The sequence below is a fragment of the Ixodes scapularis genome, unplaced genomic scaffold (genome assembly GCF_016920785.2).
Source record: "Ixodes scapularis isolate PalLabHiFi unplaced genomic scaffold, ASM1692078v2 PGA_scaffold0__279_contigs__length_252992795, whole genome shotgun sequence".
NCBI classification, from domain to species: domain Eukaryota; kingdom Metazoa; phylum Arthropoda; class Arachnida; order Ixodida; family Ixodidae; genus Ixodes; species Ixodes scapularis.
The window spans coordinates 241,075,047-241,083,005 of record NW_024609835.1 but is presented as its reverse complement, the minus strand read 5'-3'; positions in this window follow the sequence as shown (position 1 = coordinate 241,083,005).

Sequence of the window (7,959 nt, the reverse complement as noted above, 5' to 3'; positions counted from 1 at the left end):
CAGACTTGTACGTAATCCGTTACAAGTAGCGAAATTACTTGTAATCCCTTACATTTATCGGTTATTTAGTAATTGAATACTTACATATTTTCTAGAGTAATTTTAAAGTAATTCCCTTACATTTTTGACGTAACGGATTCCTCGTAATCCGTTACATTTTTTTTCAGGACCAACCCCCCCCCCCCCGCCCCGCCTCCCTTTCTAAAGGAAGGTTGCTGCTTTTTCGGGGGGGGGGGGGGGGGGGGGGGGGGGAGTAGTGTCGAGCGCAGCGACACTGTCACGTGAATTGACCAGCGCAGGGTGAGGCTTGCCACTCTTGAGTTCCGCAAAGCCCCTTCTTTTTTTGGAACACAAAGCCCTTGAATCTACTTTTTTTTAGACCCCAACAACAATATGAAAACATCCAAATGAACATTTCTACTAAACAAAAAAAAAGGGGGGGGGGGAGGAGGGGTCAAGTTATACCAGCTTTTTCTAGTCCCTTTGTTTTTTCTTTGCGATCGAAGGCGGGGAGAAGACACCAAGTGTTTGTATGCCTTTTCGAGAAGGTCGATGCGGTAAGTGCACAGACAAGAATTAACAATAATGATTAAAAAGCGCGACAGGGCAACGGACACGGAATGAGACACAGACACGGCGCTTTTGTGTTCGTTGTCCTGTCGCGCTTTTTAATCATTATGAATCACCAACTCGCCCAACTTTCTACCCTCGAAAGAATTCACAATGTTCTTCTCGGTTATTGTGACTACGACCATTTTCATAACGTCACAACACGAGAAAACGCTCCGTCTACCCTAAAATCCACTAAAAGAGATTTGATAATGTGTGAAGGTGTCATTGCCACAAGCATGCATGCTCGTTCGTTGCTGCACACTTATCTTCTCTTAGAAGACAGGATGTATTTTTTTCTGTTTCTTTCACCTTATTTGAGCTTGTTTTAGAAGCTACTTACATTTTTGTAGTCCAACTTTTAGAGTTCGCCCACTTTATTTGTGAATTTCAGCCAGGTTATCTGCATCTCAGACACCCTTTTTGTGAGTCACCTTTTTACGAGCACCTGGAAAATGGTAATAGTCTTCCTTTCTTCTTCTTCCTGTACTGACCCCAGCAGGACGCATCTTATCTCAAGCAGATATTTTACAAATAAAACATAATGGTGACTGACATATACTTGATATTCTGGCTTGATAAGAGAGTGAAACTCGTGGGTGGGGCCATAGCGCGGCTTAGTATATCTGCCCTTCACTGCCCGTGGCATCAGCGGACGTCTATCTGGAGGACACCGGAGTAAACTGCAGTCGGTTCTTGCTCAGTGTGTTTTTGAACAGCACCAAGAAAGGTACACACGACTAACGTGCGTTTACATTTCCTTGTTTTAACCGCCGTCCTAATTAATTGTTGTTATGAGTGTCTTTTTTTATTACTTATATTTATTTACTAGAAACCTTTTTTTATTCACCAACGTCTCAACCGAGGCTTGACCTGTTCCGAACCAAAGGAAGAAGAATATCGAGCCAAACCTTATTTATTATTTAATTATGAGCGTACTGTTACAACTATGTTTTGCTATTGCGTGGCAAAAAATGCCAGTATAGTAAGATGGACATAACTCTTACTTTACTTTTGGCTAGATCCTAGATGTATGATGACTTCTACAGCTTCGCGATTTCGACAATGGACAATTTTAGTAGATCGTCCCGATGAGTCCGATAACGATACCCGATACTCCGCCGCCGCCTTTGCGCATTCATCATATCGTTATCGGGGGTATCGGAGGTATCGGAACGATCTACTAAATCTCTCGAATAGCAGGCAACGGCTGCAACGACGAAGCTTTGCTCTACATTCGAGGTAAATAGTACTTCCCTTGCTTCGCTGAAAAATCTCAGTGCAGAGCATAAAGCATTCGTGAGGCACAATATGGCACTCCCATGCAGTGCTTCAATTCAAAGGGTGTTCAGCGTAGCAGTCGACATCTTCAGTAAAAAATAACCCAAAATGTCAGACGAGACTTTCGAGAGTCAGCTGTTGCTCAAAATACTCAAAGTCATTAAACGGAATAGATTGCAACAATAAGAACTTGAATAACCCTCTTCCCTTTGTTTCTTCCTTGAGGGCAATAATGTTGAAAGTAACGCCACGAAAATAGCGGATTGCTTTTTTGGGGTAACGGTTACTTACTTTTATTGGATGGTAATTGTAATTGTAATAAATAACAATTTAACCTCGAGTAATTGTAAATGTAATTCCTTACTATTTTTCAGTAACGTGTACACGTCTGCTCGTCAATAGCAATAAATAGGGTTGTAGCCACTTCGTTACTTCTGTTTTTTTATAATACAGCAAAATCTTGAGGAATAAAAAACCTTAGTGTCGTAGCTCTTCCCCTGATATACTAGATGGTGTAAATGATGGCACGGATGTGGAAAGCAAAGTTCAAAGTTTTTGTCTGTATTTTCAGTCAGCGGGTTAACGCAAATAAATGACAAACTTTTTAGTGTAAGAATCCACGTTTCTATTTCATGAGGTTAAGTTAAACTCAGCCCCCGCCGCGGAGGGTACCTCCAACCACACCTTGAAAAACTGCGTAGCATCTATCGCCCATTACTTGAGCGTCGTTTTTGTCATGACTTTGGAACAAATTGAATCACCTTTAGAATAAATAACCCCCCCCCCCAAATGTAGTTCATATTCACAAAAGTGGAGATAAAACGAAGACATCTAACTATACGCCTATTCATTCACCAAGTTCTTGTTATAAAGCGCTAGAACACATGATTTACACCAATTCAGACAGTCACCTACGAAGTGACCATTCTGTCCCCCCTACGCAAAATTGCTTTAGGATGGGCTATAGTATCGATATACAATTCGTAGAGTTCGGCCGTGACTATGCTGTAGTATAATCCGGTTAATTGCCTCTTTTGAGAATTTCGATTTGGTATCCCCGACTCTGTTATTGCAAAGGCTGAAATTTACTGCTAACATTCCCGATACACTTCTTAAATGGCTTGAACCTTACCTTGATAAAAAAGCGATCTGTCGTTTTGGTTGGTATGACTTTGTTAAATGTAAACCTGCTATAAGGCAGCCGTAGGAATCTGTCTCTGGTCTTTTTCTCTATTCGATATATGTAAATGGTCTAGCTGCTCATGTTTCTAGCCGTGCCAAATTTCATGGTGATGACATTTGCGTCTATTATGATGTTCACTATGAAGCGGTTTCGGAACTCGTACAAGCTGACCTTATCGCGATGCGAACTACGAAAGATAACTGCATATTACCAAATGCGTTTCGTAAATTTTCAAAGGAAAGAAAGCCTAGGGCCACCAATATTGTCTGGGTAATAAAATATTTCCGTTGTCCAAAAATATAACTATTCAGGTGTTCTGTTATCTCTCATCCTTTCTTGAACGCTCATCTTGATTGCTTATTATTTAAGGCTGGTCAAAAATTATATTTGTTTAAACGTAGTGTTATAGGCCGGCATCCGTAATGCTTGGAGAAGCCTTATATATGTAAACGTACCTCCAGTTTAAGAATATGTCTGTTTCGGGTGGGATTTACACACAGTCAGGTATTGACGAAATCGAGCCCGTTGAGAAACGCGGAGTCCCGTTTCTGTCAGGAAATTGACTTCACAAAAAGTTATTTTGATGGGTGCAATAATTTGGGATAACCCTTGCTGGCACACAGGCGAAAATAACTTAGACTCTCCTTGGTTTTATATATATATATATATATATACTTAACGGCGCAACTGAAAGCACCACATCACAAATCCAACGTCTGTGTTCCCTCGTACAAACCTCCATCTGGATGTTCGTGAATACAAATAGAGAATAAATACATTCAGGGGCTCTAATCTGGACCCTTGGTGAAAAAGCCGCCGAGAAAACCGGCGGCTCCGGTTGGCCGGCGCCAAAGTCAAGTGTGGCGTTGGCCAATCACGGCCGCTAGATTTCTCGCCGACTCTTTCGCAAATTTGTCCAGATTAGGGCCCTTGGTGTACTTCTTTTCACGAATAGTTCACGACTGGAACAACTTTCCAGCTAAAAAGATCTGTAGGGACCCATTTGCACGGTGCGCATAGAAGACAAGAAGGACAAGCGCGTGCCACGGGACCAGAACGAGCTCGAGAGACGGAACGATCGGCGTGACATTATAAGCTCTCTGTGATCGCAGCTACCGTTCATGGACTCCGCACATCTAATGTGAATATTGTAAAATATTGTAGATAGAGTATTAAAGAGTCAAGTACCGCGTACGTACAATTGGTGACCCTGTGGGGATTACCGTGCTTTAAACAACATCACAGTACCCGATAGCTACCCTATCCCACACATACAAGACTTCACCTCCGCTCTTCTTCGAGCTGCAAAAAATTGGGTTGTGTGTGTGTTTATACAGCCTAGAACTTGGTCTGCCTCACAGGGGCGACGAGTCTCCCAGCTGTAGATGAGCAATTTAGCCAGTGCGGTACAGCCGCTAGCCTGGGGTCTTTAACGTGCACCACGCAGTAGTGATACACGACCGCACGCCGGTACGATGCTCATCCAGATCGAAACGGGCAGGGGTGGGGCTCGAACCCAGGATCCCTGGGTTCTGCAGCGCGAGCTTTCGCTCCACGTGCTCCGAGCTGGTGTGCGCTAGACCACTCGGCCACCGATCCCCTTTTTTTTTTTTTTTTTTTTCTTTTTTTTAATTAAAAGTATGTTTATTTACAAAGTTTTAAAATGATCACATTGGTTGCCATACACTTATCATGTCAGTGAGCACTGTCTGACAGGCGAGGACCGCGATTCACACACAAATTCAAAATGTATGTCGCTCAATCATTTCTCTGTAGCGTCACATGCACCCCAAGCAGCCACTCACGCAGCGGCCCGGGAATCCTTGTTTACCACTGAGCCTTTAGAGCGCGGTTATGCATACGCGTTCCAAATAGCGACCAACATTCAAGCCCTTGTTGTTCCGTCGCCTCAAGAAGGCTGCTCACGTACAGAAAGCCGTCGCAGAAGTGTTGCCAGGCGGGCTTGGATCCCTCTCGGACCTCCAAGTGATCCGTCCTCGACCGCCACAGCGCATATAGACCGAGGAGTGCCAGCAGCTCCCATGCCCTACTCTGTGCACTGTCGCCGAAAAGCAGAAATTTCGCGCTCTTCCACTCTACGTAAAGATCTATCTGCAGCACTGCTCGAAGCTCTGCCCAAAAAAGCTCCGCATTCGTACAGTACAAAAACACATGTTCAAGTGTTTCGGGAAACGGACACAACGCACAATTTGTTGACCACGGTTCAAAGAAACCTTTTTTAACCAGCCACGTCTTGACCGGCAGTACTTCGAAATGGAAGCGTAGGAAAAAATTCTTGACTGCCGTTCTGACAGGGTAGCTACGTAAGCGACGATATACATCCGATTTATCCACACTTCCCGGAAAGCTGCGATAGAGTGGGGGCGGTATGAGCAAATCAACTGTGTCCCAGTATAGAGATTTCTTTTTAACTTTCTGCAGGTACTCGTCGGAAAAGCGGGCTCGGAAAAATTCCTTCGCCGCTGCTGTTTCCTGGTAAAACTTCAGAGCACGTGCTCGGAAGTCTCCAGTGTCCCCCTTGAGCCGCGGCCCCAAAACGCTTCCTCCCAGCTCCTTAAACGCAGAAATCACGAGAGGATTGCCTTGATCGCGGAAAAATAGGAAACGCTGTACTTTCAGCTTTAGTTCTACGTTGACAAGGCCCAACCCTCCTTTCTTCTGGCTTACAAATAGGTTGTCACGCCTCATACGTTCAAAACCCGAGTCCCAGATAAACGTTGCGAAAAATCGATGCACCTTCGCCACGTCACTTTGGGAGCACGGCAACACTTGTGCCGCGTACCAAACGGTCGGGAAAAAAACAGAGTTACAAATAAATGCGCGATTGAACAAAGAGAGTTCCCTAGCATGCCAGTCAAGCACCTTACTTCTGAGGCGATTAATGTCCAAACCACCGCATCGGCCACTCAGTTTCTCTGCGGTCAAACTGAGCCCTAGGTAATTCGAAACGCTCGTCGTCCAGGTGACACCGAGGAACTGCTCCGGTTTCCAGTCCCAGTCTCCAAGCCAGGCTCCGACAGATTTGTCTGTGTTCATCGCCGCACCCGAGACACTGCAGAAGTCTGCGATGTGTTGGGTTACAGCGCGCACTTGCATCCTTGACGAGCACAACACCGTGACGTCATCTGCGTAGGCGAGCACTTTAAGCGTACCCGACGCTAGGGACAGCCCACGAATGCTCGCGTCACCGATAATGGCCCTGCACAACGGTTCCAGGTACAATGCGAACAGAATTGGCGACATCGGGCAGCCTTGTCGCACTGATCGGGTAACTGCAATGGGAGCCGTCCTGCTGCCGTTGACCAGGAGCCGCGTCGTGATGTCACGGTAGCACAGCTGCACATATCGTAGCAGTCGCACCCCGATCCCACACTCCTCCATGAGCCGGAAGAGGAACGAATGGTGAACCCGGTCGAAGGCTTTGCTCAGATCTACCTGAAGCACTGCCACTGGAAGCTTCAACACCTGCGCTGCCTCGCACACGATTCGCATCGCGTGCAGGTTGGTGCTGATGGTCCGTCTCTTGATGCCGTAGGCCTGATGCTCTCCGACGACGTCCCGTAGACCCCACTCCAGCCGCTTTGCCAGAATCTTGGCTAGGATTTTATAGTCGCTTGTTAGCAGACTGATGGGCCGGAAATGGTCGACCTTCGGGGTACCCTTTGAGTTTTTCTTCTGGATGAGCACCGTTACCGCCTGTCGCATGGATGGTGGCAGCAGTCCTCGCTTCAGTACGTCGGCGTACACGTCTCGTAGGATAGGACACAGCTGGGCTGAGAACGTCTTGTAGAACTGGCTACCGAGTCCGTCCACTCCTGGCGATTTGCGCGGAGCTAATTCCTTGATGGCTTCCTCAACCTCTGATGCCGTTATTTTCCGGTTCATTTGTTTTCGGACCTTTGGGGATATCTTGGGCAGCGCCACTCCAGTAGTTTGGAGAACGCCGTCGTCCTCCACTCTCGTAAACAGGTCGGTGTAGGCCTGCAAAAACGCGTCTTCGATTTCCTCTTGCCGGGTAACCTCGACGTCGCCTACTTGGAGCTTCCCGATCTTGTTGCGTGAAGCGTGCTGGCGTTCCTTTGTCTTGAATATTTTGCTCGGCTCTTCATCTCTCTCGAGGAACAGCGTTCTGCTTCGGACCATGGCACCGCGGTACTCCTTCTCGAGAAGCTCCAGAATATTGCCTTTGCAATCGCGGATATCTTGACTGAAGAGTCCCGGGGAACGATTTTCCTCTGCGATGAGGATTTCCAGGGTCTTCATCAAGCAGCGCTTTTCCGCCCTTTCGCGCGCCGCTTTTTCCTGGCTGTGCCGGAACGCTTTGAGCTTGACGTCCTCTTTCAGCTCCTCCCAGGTTACCGCGTTCATCGGCACACCTCCCGTTTTGCCCTCGAGAAGCTCCTTTATCTGCGTGCGCAGTTGTTCGTCTTCGATGAGGCTTTCGCTTAGCTTCCAGCTACTCCACCAAGAGGACTTCCGGGTTCGCGGCACGGGTCTGCCCAGCGCTACCGTGACCAGAGCGTGGTCCGAGAACGCCAAGGGTAGGACTTCTAGCACAGGCGTCATTGCTGAAAATTCTCCCGAGAGGTAAATGCGATCCAGTCGAGCATGGCAATTTCCTTGCCAATGCGTGTACGTTGGGTCGGCTGTTTTCTCGTTGTCCTTAGCATCCACCAGGTCGAAGTCGCGGAGCAGTTTTCGCAGTTCCAGCCGGCTGACGTCCGCTCTCAGCCGCTTTGAGCAATCCCTCTCGGCCAGCACACAATTAAAATCACCAGCGAGGATCGTTCGACAAGGTGTGTCGAGATACTGGCGAAGATTTTTAAAAAAGTCCCGTCGCTCAGTCGCGTCATTAGGTGCATACG